Source organism: Ambystoma mexicanum, chromosome 3q (genome assembly GCF_040938575.1).
Source record: "Ambystoma mexicanum isolate Mex_15411 chromosome 3q, UKY_AmexF1_1, whole genome shotgun sequence".
In the NCBI taxonomy this organism is placed as follows: Eukaryota; Metazoa; Chordata; class Amphibia; order Caudata; family Ambystomatidae; genus Ambystoma; species Ambystoma mexicanum.
Genome location: NC_090926.1, coordinates 1,136,733,624 through 1,136,746,123, shown reverse-complemented (window position 1 = coordinate 1,136,746,123; position 12,500 = coordinate 1,136,733,624). Strand labels below are relative to the sequence as shown.

At 51.2% G+C, this 12,500-nt stretch overlaps 8 non-coding genes across 8 annotated transcripts; all 8 read left to right on the top strand.

The window, feature by feature from the left end:
- The first annotated feature begins 58 nt into the window (after nt 1-58).
- TRNAS-AGA (transfer RNA serine (anticodon AGA)) lies at nt 59-140 on the top strand. The gene has a single exon. It is a non-coding gene; the product is annotated as a tRNA-Ser (tRNA).
- Nucleotides 141-503: 363 nt separating this feature from the next.
- Nucleotides 504-585, top strand: TRNAS-CGA (transfer RNA serine (anticodon CGA)). The gene has a single exon. It is a non-coding gene; the product is annotated as a tRNA-Ser (tRNA).
- A 1,567-nt stretch (nt 586-2,152) lies between these two features.
- TRNAS-UGA (transfer RNA serine (anticodon UGA)) lies at nt 2,153-2,234 on the top strand. The gene has a single exon. It is a non-coding gene; the product is annotated as a tRNA-Ser (tRNA).
- Nucleotides 2,235-3,792: 1,558 nt separating this feature from the next.
- On the top strand, nt 3,793-3,874 carry TRNAS-UGA (transfer RNA serine (anticodon UGA)). The gene has a single exon. It is a non-coding gene; the product is annotated as a tRNA-Ser (tRNA).
- Nucleotides 3,875-5,441: 1,567 nt separating this feature from the next.
- On the top strand, nt 5,442-5,523 carry TRNAS-UGA (transfer RNA serine (anticodon UGA)). Its single transcript has one exon. It is a non-coding gene; the product is annotated as a tRNA-Ser (tRNA).
- Nucleotides 5,524-7,931: 2,408 nt separating this feature from the next.
- Nucleotides 7,932-8,013, top strand: TRNAS-AGA (transfer RNA serine (anticodon AGA)). The gene has a single exon. It is a non-coding gene; the product is annotated as a tRNA-Ser (tRNA).
- Nucleotides 8,014-9,999: 1,986 nt separating this feature from the next.
- TRNAS-UGA (transfer RNA serine (anticodon UGA)) lies at nt 10,000-10,081 on the top strand. Its single transcript has one exon. It is a non-coding gene; the product is annotated as a tRNA-Ser (tRNA).
- A 1,567-nt stretch (nt 10,082-11,648) lies between these two features.
- On the top strand, nt 11,649-11,730 carry TRNAS-UGA (transfer RNA serine (anticodon UGA)). The gene has a single exon. It is a non-coding gene; the product is annotated as a tRNA-Ser (tRNA).
- The last annotated feature ends 770 nt before the right edge of the window (nt 11,731-12,500 follow it).

Here is a 12,500-nt window from a genome sequence, read left to right as displayed (position 1 = left end):
GGAGACATTGTGTGTGGCTAAAGTGTTAAGTTTATAGTAGAAACAGGTTTGCTCAGGAGTAGTCGTGGCCGAGTGGTTAAGGCGATGGACTAGAAATCCATTGGGGTTTCCCCGCGCAGGTTCAAATCCTGCCGACTACGGTGCAGCGCCCGCTTTTATTGTTTACTCTTTTCTGGTGTGGAAAACAATCTTAAAATAGCAGTATAATACAATTACTAAAGGAGGCTGCGGCGCACTTGAGCTATTCAAGCAAGATCCTAGGAGTAAAAGCGGCTTCATCCTTTAGGCCAACGCAGAGAAACTGGTACGTTTTGACGGGTTTCGTTTTGCAATTTCAAACATATATGTACATTTAAAAGAAACTTGTGAGGAGAAAGAACGGTGCATGATGAGAGAGAAGGGTGGAAAGTACAGGACAAGATCTAGAGGCAAGGCGGTAGAGAGTAAGGACTCTTCTGTGTAAGCACAGCACGATCTTTCGAGTGAGAGTTTCACTCTCATGGGTAGTCGTGGCCGAGTGGTTAAGGCGATGGACTCGAAATCCATTGGGGTCTCCCCGCGCAGGTTCGAACCCTGCCGACTACGCCTCGGTTTGAACTGAGCTGCAATTTTGCAATTTGCTCGGAAATGTCCCCAAAACAAGATGTAAACATGCATGTTGATTATAGGATGGACGATAAAGCAGACATTGGGAAGACTCCCATCCAGGACTCTCTGACTGTTAGGGGTGGGGGCCACGATTATATTTCCACCCTGACACTAGTTGCCGCTAGAGCCATCGACGCCTGGCATCGCCTCCGTCTGTAAGAAGCCCATCCTGCGCTTTTCCTTGCCTGCATCTTTACAGCAGATATTGGCAGGGGTCCATGTGGATACAGAGGATGGAGCAACTGGCACGCAAGCTATCTGCCGAGCCTTTTTTGTGTGTCAGCACAAGGGTTCTCGTGTCACTTCTAGACCTTCCTTGGCAGATGCATTCAGGAGAGGCCCCCTACCTGCGACCCAGTGAAAGTACAGTCTTTTGCTGCCCTGTGCAAGCCAGGGGACTGAAGGCACAGCTTTCTGCCACAACAGCAGAGAGCAGAGGAAGGGCGCCCAGGAGGACCGTCAGAGGGTGGTGAGGCCCCTGTCCTCTCTGCCCCGATCGGCCAAGACCTCTCTATTTGGGCAGAAGGGACCCATTCTGCGGTCCTCTGAGGCTTAGGGCCACATGCCCAGAAGGCCCACCACCCAAATCTTTGCCATATGGCTTAGACTAACTACCGGACCACTCGTGCGGCCATTTATTCCTCTGGAGCCTGTCAAAATGGCCTGCCGAAATTGGCTCCCAGGAGGCCTCTGCAACTCGATTTGCATAGAGACAGCCCCTGCCCAGGCATGCTTCCAAACAGGACACTGTTAACAGTTTCAATTTGGAGCTGGCAGAAGCCAGTGCAACCTAGTGAAGGTGAGGCTCTGCTGCCTGGCCGCTTGCTAGGTTTATTAGCACAGATCTGTCCCTGGCACTTAGTCCGAGCTTGGCAGGGAGGGGATATGGCATTTAGGGAACTTGGGCCAGACCATAGAGATTCTGACTTTTGAATGCATTTTCAAGGGTCATGGGAGGGCCAAAAGGGAACGGTGCAGAGCGGCATAAAGTAAGGGGCGGAGGAGACAGTGTGTGTGGCTAAAGTGTTAAGTTTATAGTAGAAACACGTTTGCTCAGGAGTAGTCGTGGCCGAGTGGTTAAGGTGATGGACTAGAAATCCATTGGGGTTTCCCCGCGCAGGTTCAAATCCTGCCGACTACGGCGCAGCGCCGGCTTTTATTATTTACTCTTTTCTGGTTTGGAAAACAATTTTAAAATAGCAGTATAATACAATTACTAAAGGAGGCTGTGGCGCACTTGAGCTATTCAAGCAAGATCCTAGGAGTAAAAGCGGCTTCATCCTTTAGGCCAACGCAGAGAAACTGGTACGTTTTGACGGGTTTCGTTTTGCAATTTCAAACATATATGTACATTTAAAAGAAACTTGTGAGGAGAAAGAACGGTGCATGATGAGAGAGAAGGGTGGAAAGTACAGGACAAGATCTAGAGGCAAGGTGGTAGAGACTAAGGACTCTTCTGTGTAAGCACAGCACAATCTTTCGAGTGAGAGTTTCACTCTCATGGGTAGTCGTGGCCGAGTGGTTAAGGCGATGGACTTGAAATCCATTGAGGTTTCCCCGCGCAGGTTCGAACCCTGCCGACTACGTCTCGGTTTGAACTGAGCTGCAATTTTGCAATTTGCTCGGAAATGTCCCCAAAACAAGATGTAAACATGCATGTTGATTATAGGATGGACGATAAAGCAGACATTGGGAAGACTCCCATCCAGGACTCTCTGACTGTTAGGGGTGGGGGCCACGATTATATTTCCACCCTGACACTAGTTGCCGCTAGAGCCATCGACGCCTGGCATCGCCTCCGTCTGTAAGAAGCCCATCCTGCGCTTTTCCTTGCCTGCATCTTTACAGCAGATATTGGGAGGGGTCCATGTGGATACAGAGGATGGAGCAACTGGCACGCAAGCTATCTGCCGAGCCTTTTTTGTGTGTCAGCACAAGGGTTCTCGTGTCACTTCTAGACCTTCCTTGGCAGATGCATTCAGGAGAGGCCCCCTACCTGCGACCCAGTGAAAGTACAGTCTTTTGCTGCCCTGTGCAAGCCAGGGGACTGAAGGCACAGCTTTCTGCCACAACAGCAGAGAGCAGAGGAAGGGCGCCCAGGAGGACCATCAGAGGGTGGTGAGGCCCCTGTCCTCTCGGCCCCGATCGGCCAAGACCTCTCTATATGGGCAGAAGGGACCCATTCTGCGGTCCTCTGAGACTTAGGGCCACATGCCCAGAAGGCCTACCACCCAAATCTTTGCCATATGGCTTAGACTAACTACCGGACCACTTGTGCGGCCATTTATTCCTCTGGAGCCTGTCAAAATGGCCTGCCGAAATTGGCTCCCAGGAGGCCTCTGCAACTCGATTTGCATAGAGACAGCCCCTGCCCAGGCATGCTTCCGAACAGGACACTGTTAACAGTTTCAATTTGGAGCTGGCAGAAGCCAGTGCAACCTAGTGAAGGTGAGGCTCTGCTGCCTGGCCGCTTGCTAGGTTAATGAGCACAGATCTGTCCCTGGCACTTAGTCCGAGCTTGGCACTGAGGGGATATGGCATTTAAGGAACTTGGGCCAGACCATAGAGATTCTGACTTTTGAATGCATTTTCAAGGGTCATGGGAGGGCCAAAAGGGAACGGTGCAGAGCGGCATAAAGTAAGGGGCGGAGGAGACATTGTGTGTGGCTAAAGTGTTAAGTTTATAGTAGAAACAGGTTTGCTCAGGAGTAGTCGTGGCCGAGTGATGGACTAGAAATCCATTGGGGTTTCCCCGCGCAGGTTCAAATCCTGCGGACTTCCGTGCAGCGCCCGCTTTTATTGTTTACTCTTTTCTGGTGTGGAAAACAATCTTAAAATAGCAGTATAATACAATTACTAAAGGAGGCTGCGGCGCACTTGAGATATTCAAGCAAGATCCTAGGAGTAAAAGCGGCTTCATCCTTTAGGCCAACACAGAGAAACAGGTACGTTTTGACGGGTTTCGTTTTGCAATTTCAAAATTATATGTACATTTAAAAGAAACTTGTGAGGAGAAAGAACGGTGCATGATGAGAGAGAAGGGTGGAAAGTACAGGACAAGATCTAGAGGCAAGGCGGTAGAGACTAAGGACTCTTCTGTGTAAGCACAGCACAATCTTTCGAGTGAGAGTTTCACTCTCATGGATAGTCGTGGCCGAGTGGTTAAGGCGATGGACTTGAAATCCATTGGGGTTTCCCCGCGCAGGTTCGAACCCTGCCGACTACGTCTCGTTTTGAACTGAGCTGCAATTTTGCAATTTGCTCGGAAATGTCCCCAAAACAAGATGTAAACATGCATGTTGATTATAGGATGGACGATAAAGCAGACATTGGGAAGACTCCCATCCAGGACTCTCTGACTGTTAGGGGTGGGGGCCACGATTATATTTCCACCCTGACACTAGTTGCCGCTAGAGCCATCGACGCCTGGCATCGCCTCCGTCTGTAAGAAGCCCATCCTGCGCTTTTCCTTGCCTGCATCTTTACAGCAGATATTGGGAGGGGTCCATGTGGATACAGAGGATGGAGCAACTGGCACGCAAGCTATCTGCCGCGCCTTTTTTGTGTGTCAGCACAAGGGTTCTCGTGTCACTTCTAGACCTTCCTTGGCAGATGCATTCAGGAGAGGCCCCCTACCTGTGACCCAGTGAAAGTACAGTCTTTTGCTGCCCTGTGCAAGCCAGGGGACTGAAGGAAGAGCTTTCTGCCACAACAGCACAGAGCAGAGGAAGGGCGCCCAGGAGGACCGTCAGAGGGTGGTGAGGCCCCTGTCCTCTCGGCCCCGATCGGCCAAGACCTCTCTATATGGGCAGAAGGGACCCATTCCGCGGTCCTCTGAGACTTAGGGCCACATGCACAGAAGGCCCACCACCCAAATCTTTGCCATATGGCTTAGACTAACTACCGGACCACTCGTGCGGCCATTTATTCCTCTGGAGCCTGTCAAAATGGCCTTCCGAAATTGGCTCCCAGGAGGCCTCTGCAACTCGATTTGCATAGAGACAGCCCCTGCCCAGGCATGCTTCCAAACAGGACACTGTTAACAGTTTCAATTTGGAGCTGGCAGAAGCCAGTGCAACCTAGTGAAGGTGAGGCTCTGCTGCCTGGCCGCTTGCTAGGTTTATTAGCACAGATCTGTCCCTGGCACTTAGTCCGAGCTTGGCAGGGAGGGGATATGGCATTTAGGGAACTTGGGCCAGACCATAGAGATTCTGACTTTTGAATGCATTTTCAAGGGTCATGGGAGGGCCAAAAGGGAACGGTGCAGAGCGGCATAAAGTAAGGGGCGGAGGAGACATTGTGTGTGGCTAAAGTGTTAAGTTTATAGTAGAAACAGGTTTGCTCAGGAGTAGTCGTGGCCGAGTGGTTAAGGTGATGGACTAGAAATCCATTGGGGTTTCCCCGCGCAGGTTCAAATCCTGCCGACTACGGTGCAGCGCCCGCTTTTATTGTTTACTCTTTTCTGGTGTGGAAAACAATCTTAAAATAGCAGTATAATACAATTACTAAAGGAGGCTGCGGCGCACTAGAGCTATTCAAGCAAGATCCTAGGAGTAAAAGCGGCTTCATCCTTTAGGCCAACGCAGAGAAACTGGTACGTTTTGACGGGTTTCGTTTTGCAATTTCAAACATATATGTACATTTAAAAGAAACTTGTGAGGAGAAAGAACGGTGCATGATGAGAGAGAAGGGTGGAAAGTACAGGACAAGATCTAGAGGCAAGGCGATAGAGACTAAGGACTCTTCTGTGTAAGCACAGCACAATCTTTCGAGTGAGAGTTTCACTCTCATGGGTAGTCGTGACCGAGTGGTTAAGGCGATGGACTTGAAATCCATTGGGGTTTCCCCACGCAGGTTCGAACCCTGCCGACTACGTCTCGGTTTGAACTGAGCTGCAATTTTGCGATTTGCTCGGAAATGTCCCCAAAACAAGATGTAAACATGCATGTTGATTATAGGATGGACGATAAAGCAGACATTGGGAAGACTCCCATCCAGGACTCACTGACTGTTAGGGGTGGGGGCCACGATTATATTTCCACCCTGACACTAGTTGCCGCTAGAGCCATCGACGCCTGGCATCGCCTCCTTCTGTAAGAAGCCCATCCTGCGCTTTTCCTTGCCTGCATCTTTACAGCAGACATCGGGAGGGGTCCATGTGGATACAGAGGATGGAGCAACTGGGACGCAAGCTATCTGCCGAGCCTTTTTTGTGTGTCAGCACAAGGGTTCTCGTGTCACTTCTAGACCTTCCTTGGCAGATGCATTCAGGAGAGACCCCCTACTTGCGACACAGTGAAAGTACAGTCTTTTGCTGCCCTGTGCAAGCCAGGGGACTGAAGGCACAGCTTTCTGCTGCAACAGCAGAGAGCAGAGAGCAGAGAGCAGAGAGCAGAGAGCAGAGAGCAGAGAGCAGAGAGCAGAGAGCAGAGAGCAGAGAGCAGAGAGCAGAGAGCAGAGAGCAGAGGAAGGGCGCCCAGGAGGACCGTCAGAGGGTGGTGAGGCCCCTGTCCTCTCGGCCCCGATCGGCCAAGACCTCTCTATATGGGCAGAAGGGACCCATTCTGCGGTCCTCTGAGACTTAGGGCCACATGCCCAGAAGGCCCACCACCCAAATATTTGCCATGTGGCTTAGACTAACTACCGGACCACTCGTGCGGCCATTTATTCCTCTGGAGCCTGTCAAAATGGCCTGCCGAAATTGGCTCCCAGGAGGCCTCTGCAACTCGATTTGCATAGAGACAGCCCCTGCCCAGGCATGCTTCCAAACAGGACACTGTTAACAGTTTCAATTTGGAGCTGGCAGAAGCCAGTGCAACCTAGTGAAGGTGAGGCTCTGCTGCCTGGCCGCTTGCTAGGTTTATTAGCACAGATCTGTCCCTGGCACTTAGTCCGAGCTTGGCAGGGAGGGGATATGGCATTTAGGGAACTTGGGCCAGACCATAGAGATTCTGACTTTTGAATGCATTTTCAAGGGTCATGGGAGGGCCAAAAGGGAACGGTGCAGAGCGGCATAAAGTAAGGGGCGGAGGAGACATTGTGTGTGGCTAAAGTGTTAAGTTTATAGTAGAAACAGGTTTGCTCAGGAGTAGTCGTGGCCGAGTGATGGACTAGAAATCCATTGGGGTTTCCCCGCGCAGGTTCGAACCCTGCCGACTACGTCTCGGTTTGAACTGAGCTGCAATTTTGCGATTTGCTCGGAAATGTCCCCAAAACAAGATGTAAACATGCATGTTGATTATAGGATGGACGATAAAGCAGACATTGGGAAGACTCCCATCCAGGACTCTCTGACTGTTAGGGGTGGGGCCCACGATTATATTTCCACCCTGACACTAGTTGCCGCTAGAGCCATCGACGCCTGGCATCGCCTCCTTCTGTAAGAAGCCCATCCTGCGCTTTTCCTTGCCTGCATCTTTACAGCAGATATTGGGAGGGGTCCATGTGGATACAGAGGATGGAGCAACTGGCACGCAAGCTATCTGCTGAGCCTTTTTTGTGTGTCAGCACAAGGGTTCTCGTGTCACTTCTAGACCTTCCTTGGCAGATGCATTCAGGAGAGGCCCCCTACCTGCGACCCAGTGAAAGTACAGTCTTTTGCTGCCCTGTGCAAGCCAGGGGACTGAAGGCACAGCTTTCTGCCACAACAGCAGAGAGCAGAGGAAGGGCGCCCAGGAGGACCGTCAGAGGGTGGTGAGGCCCCTGTCCTCTCGGCCCCGATCGGCCAAGACCTCTCTATATGGGCAGAAGGGACCCATTCTGCGGTCCTCTGAGACTTAGGGCCACATGCCCAGAAGGCCCACCACCCAAATCTTTGCCATATGGCTTAGACTAACTACCGGACCACTTGTGCGGCCATTTATTCCTCTGGAGCCTGTCAAAATGGCCTGCCGAAATTGGCTCCCAGGAGGCCTCTGCAACTCGATTTGCATAGAGACAGCCCCTGCCCAGGCATGCTTCCAAACAGGACACTGTTAACAGTTTCAATTTGGAGCTGGCAGAAGCCAGTGCAACCTAGTGAAGGTGAGGCTCTGCTGCCTGGCCGCTTGCTAGGTTTATTAGCACAGATCTGCCCCTGGCACTTAGTCCGAGCTTGGCAGGGAGGGGATATGGCATTTAGGGAACTTGGGCCAGACCATAGAGATTCTGACTTTTGAATGCATTTTCAAGGGTCATGGGAGGGCCAAAAGGGAACGGTGCAGAGCGGCATAAAGTAAGGGGCGGAGGAGACATTGTGTGTGGCTAAAGTGTTAAGTTTATAGTAGAAACAGGTTTGCTCAGGAGTAGTCGTGGCCGAGTGGTTAAGGCGATGGACTAGAAATCCATTGGGGTTTCCCCGCGCAGGTTCAAATCCTGCCGACTACGGTGCAGAGCCCGCTTTTATTGTTTACTCTTTTCTGGTGTGGAAAACAATCTTAAAATAGCAGTATAATACAATTACTAAAGGAGGCTGCGGCGCACTTGAGCTATTCAAGCAAAATCCTAGGAGTAAAAGCGGCTTCATCCTTTAGGCCAACGCAGAGAAACTGGTACGTTTTGACGGGTTTCGTTTTGCAATTTCAAACATATATGTACATTTAAAAGAAACTTGTGAGGAGAAAGAACGGTGCATGATGAGAGAGAACGGTGGAAAGTACAGGACAAGATCTAGAGGCAAGGCGGTAGAGAGTAAGGACTCTTCTGTGTAAGCACAGCACGATCTTTCGAGTGAGAGTTTCACTCTCATGGGTAGTCGTGGCGGACTCGAAATCCATTGGGGTCTCCCCGCGCAGGTTCGAACCCTGCCGACTACGCCTCGGTTTGAACTGAGCTGCAATTTTGCAATTTGCTCGGAAATGTCCCCAAAACAAGATGTAAACATGCATGTTGATTATAGGATGGACGATAAAGCAGACATTGGGAAGACTCCCATCCAGGACTCTCTGACTGTTAGGGGTGGGGGCCACGATTATATTTCCACCCTGACACTAGTTGCCGCTAGAGCCATCGACGCCTGGCATCGCCTCCGTCTGTAAGAAGCCCATCCTGCGCTTTTCCTTGCCTGCATCTTTACAGCAGATATTGGCAGGGGTCCATGTGGATACAGAGGATGGAGCAACTGGCACGCAAGCTATCTGCCGAGCCTTTTTTGTGTGTCAGCACAAGGGTTCTCGTGTCACTTCTAGACCTTCCTTGGCAGATGCATTCAGGAGAGGCCCCCTACCTGCGACCCAGTGAAAGTACAGTCTTTTGCTGCCCTGTGCAAGCCAGGGGACTGAAGGCACAGCTTTCTGCCACAACAGCAGAGAGCAGAGGAAGGGCGCCCAGGAGGACCGTCAGAGGGTGGTGAGGCCCCTGTCCTCTCTGCCCCGATCGGCCAAGACCTCTCTATTTGGGCAGAAGGGACCCATTCTGCGGTCCTCTGAGGCTTAGGGCCACATGCCCAGAAGGCCCACCACCCAAATCTTTGCCATATGGCTTAGACTAACTACCGGACCACTCGTGCGGCCATTTATTCCTCTGGAGCCTGTCAAAATGGCCTGCCGAAATTGGCTCCCAGGAGGCCTCTGCAACTCGATTTGCATAGAGACAGCCCCTGCCCAGGCATGCTTCCAAACAGGACACTGTTAACAGTTTCAATTTGGAGCTGGCAGAAGCCAGTGCAACCTAGTGAAGGTGAGGCTCTGCTGCCTGGCCGCTTGCTAGGTTTATTAGCACAGATCTGTCCCTGGCACTTAGTCCGAGCTTGGCAGGGAGGGGATATGGCATTTAGGGAACTTGGGCCAGACCATAGAGATTCTGACTTTTGAATGCATTTTCAAGGGTCATGGGAGGGCCAAAAGGGAACGGTGCAGAGCGGCATAAAGTAAGGGGCGGAGGAGACAGTGTGTGTGGCTAAAGTGTTAAGTTTATAGTAGAAACACGTTTGCTCAGGAGTAGTCGTGGCCGAGTGATGGACTAGAAATCCATTGGGGTTTCCCCGCGCAGGTTCAAATCCTGCGGACTTCCGTGCAGCGCCCGCTTTTATTGTTTACTCTTTTCTGGTGTGGAAAACAATCTTAAAATAGCAGTATAATACAATTACTAAAGGAGGCTGCGGCGCACTTGAGATATTCAAGCAAGATCCTAGGAGTAAAAGCGGCTTCATCCTTTAGGCCAACACAGAGAAACAGGTACGTTTTGACGGGTTTCGTTTTGCAATTTCAAACATATATGTACATTTAAAAGAAACTTGTGAGGAGAAAGAACGGTGCATGATGAGAGAGAAGGGTGGAAAGTACAGGACAAGATCTAGAGGCAAGGCGGTAGAGACTAAGGACTCTTCTGTGTAAGCACAGCACAATCTTTCGAGTGAGAGTTTCACTCTCATGGATAGTCGTGGCCGAGTGGTTAAGGCGATGGACTTGAAATCCATTGGGGTTTCCCCGCGCAGGTTCGAACCCTGCCGACTACGTCTCGTTTTGAACTGAGCTGCAATTTTGCAATTTGCTCGGAAATGTCCCCAAAACAAGATGTAAACATGCATGTTGATTATAGGATGGACGATAAAGCAGACATTGGGAAGACTCCCATCCAGGACTCTCTGACTGTTAGGGGTGGGGGCCACGATTATATTTCCACCCTGACACTAGTTGCCGCTAGAGCCATCGACGCCTGGCATCGCCTCCGTCTGTAAGAAGCCCATCCTGCGCTTTTCCTTGCCTGCATCTTTACAGCAGATATTGGGAGGGGTCCATGTGGATACAGAGGATGGAGCAACTGGCACGCAAGCTATCTGCCGCGCCTTTTTTGTGTGTCAGCACAAGGGTTCTCGTGTCACTTCTAGACCTTCCTTGGCAGATGCATTCAGGAGAGGCCCCCTACCTGTGACCCAGTGAAAGTACAGTCTTTTGCTGCCCTGTGCAAGCCAGGGGACTGAAGGAAGAGCTTTCTGCCACAACAGCACAGAGCAGAGGAAGGGCGCCCAGGAGGACCGTCAGAGGGTGGTGAGGCCCCTGTCCTCTCGGCCCCGATCGGCCAAGACCTCTCTATATGGGCAGAAGGGACCCATTCCGCGGTCCTCTGAGACTTAGGGCCACATGCACAGAAGGCCCACCACCCAAATCTTTGCCATATGGCTTAGACTAACTACCGGACCACTCGTGCGGCCATTTATTCCTCTGGAGCCTGTCAAAATGGCCTTCCGAAATTGGCTCCCAGGAGGCCTCTGCAACTCGATTTGCATAGAGACAGCCCCTGCCCAGGCATGCTTCCAAACAGGACACTGTTAACAGTTTCAATTTGGAGCTGGCAGAAGCCAGTGCAACCTAGTGAAGGTGAGGCTCTGCTGCCTGGCCGCTTGCTAGGTTTATTAGCACAGATCTGTCCCTGGCACTTAGTCCGAGCTTGGCAGGGAGGGGATATGGCATTTAGGGAACTTGGGCCAGACCATAGAGATTCTGACTTTTGAATGCATTTTCAAGGGTCATGGGAGGGCCAAAAGGGAACGGTGCAGAGCGGCATAAAGTAAGGGGCGGAGGAGACATTGTGTGTGGCTAAAGTGTTAAGTTTATAGTAGAAACAGGTTTGCTCAGGAGTAGTCGTGGCCGAGTGGTTAAGGTGATGGACTAGAAATCCATTGGGGTTTCCCCGCGCAGGTTCAAATCCTGCCGACTACGGTGCAGCGCCCGCTTTTATTGTTTACTCTTTTCTGGTGTGGAAAACAATCTTAAAATAGCAGTATAATACAATTACTAAAGGAGGCTGCGGCGCACTAGAGCTATTCAAGCAAGATCCTAGGAGTAAAAGCGGCTTCATCCTTTAGGCCAACGCAGAGAAACTGGTACGTTTTGACGGGTTTCGTTTTGCAATTTCAAACATATATGTACATTTAAAAGAAACTTGTGAGGAGAAAGAACGGTGCATGATGAGAGAGAAGGGTGGAAAGTACAGGACAAGATCTAGAGGCAAGGCGATAGAGACTAAGGACTCTTCTGTGTAAGCACAGCACAATCTTTCGAGTGAGAGTTTCACTCTCATGGGTAGTCGTGACCGAGTGGTTAAGGCGATGGACTTGAAATCCATTGGGGTTTCCCCACGCAGGTTCGAACCCTGCCGCCTACGTCTCGGTTTGAACTGAGCTGCAATTTTGCGATTTGCTCGGAAATGTCCCCAAAACAAGATGTAAACATGCATGTTGATTATAGGATGGACGATAAAGCAGACATTGGGAAGACTCCCATCCAGGACTCACTGACTGTTAGGGGTGGGGGCCACGATTATATTTCCACCCTGACACTAGTTGCCGCTAGAGCCATCGACGCCTGGCATCGCCTCCTTCTGTAAGAAGCCCATCCTGCGCTTTTCCTTGCCTGCATCTTTACAGCAGACATTGGGAGGGGTCCATGTGGATACAGAGGATGGAGCAACTGGGACGCAAGCTATCTGCCGAGCCTTTTTTGTGTGTCAGCACAAGGGTTCTCGTGTCACTTCTAGACCTTCCTTGGCAGATGCATTCAGGAGAGGCCCCCTACTTGCGACACAGTGAAAGTACAGTCTTTTGCTGCCCTGTGCAAGCCAGGGGACTGAAGGCACAGCTTTCTGCTGCAACAGCAGAGAGCAGAGAGCAGAGAGCAGAGAGCAGAGAGCAGAGAAAGGGCGCCCAGGAGGACCGTCAGAGGGTGGTGAGGCCCCTGTCCTCTCGGCCCCGATCGGCCAAGACCTCTCTATATGGGCAGAAGGGACCCATTCTGCGGTCCTCTGAGACTTAGGGCCACATGCCCAGAAGGCCCACCACCCAAATATTTGCCATGTGGCTTAGACTAACTACCGGACCACTCGTGCGGCCATTTATTCCTCTGGAGCCTGTCAAAATGGCCTGCCGAAATTGGCTC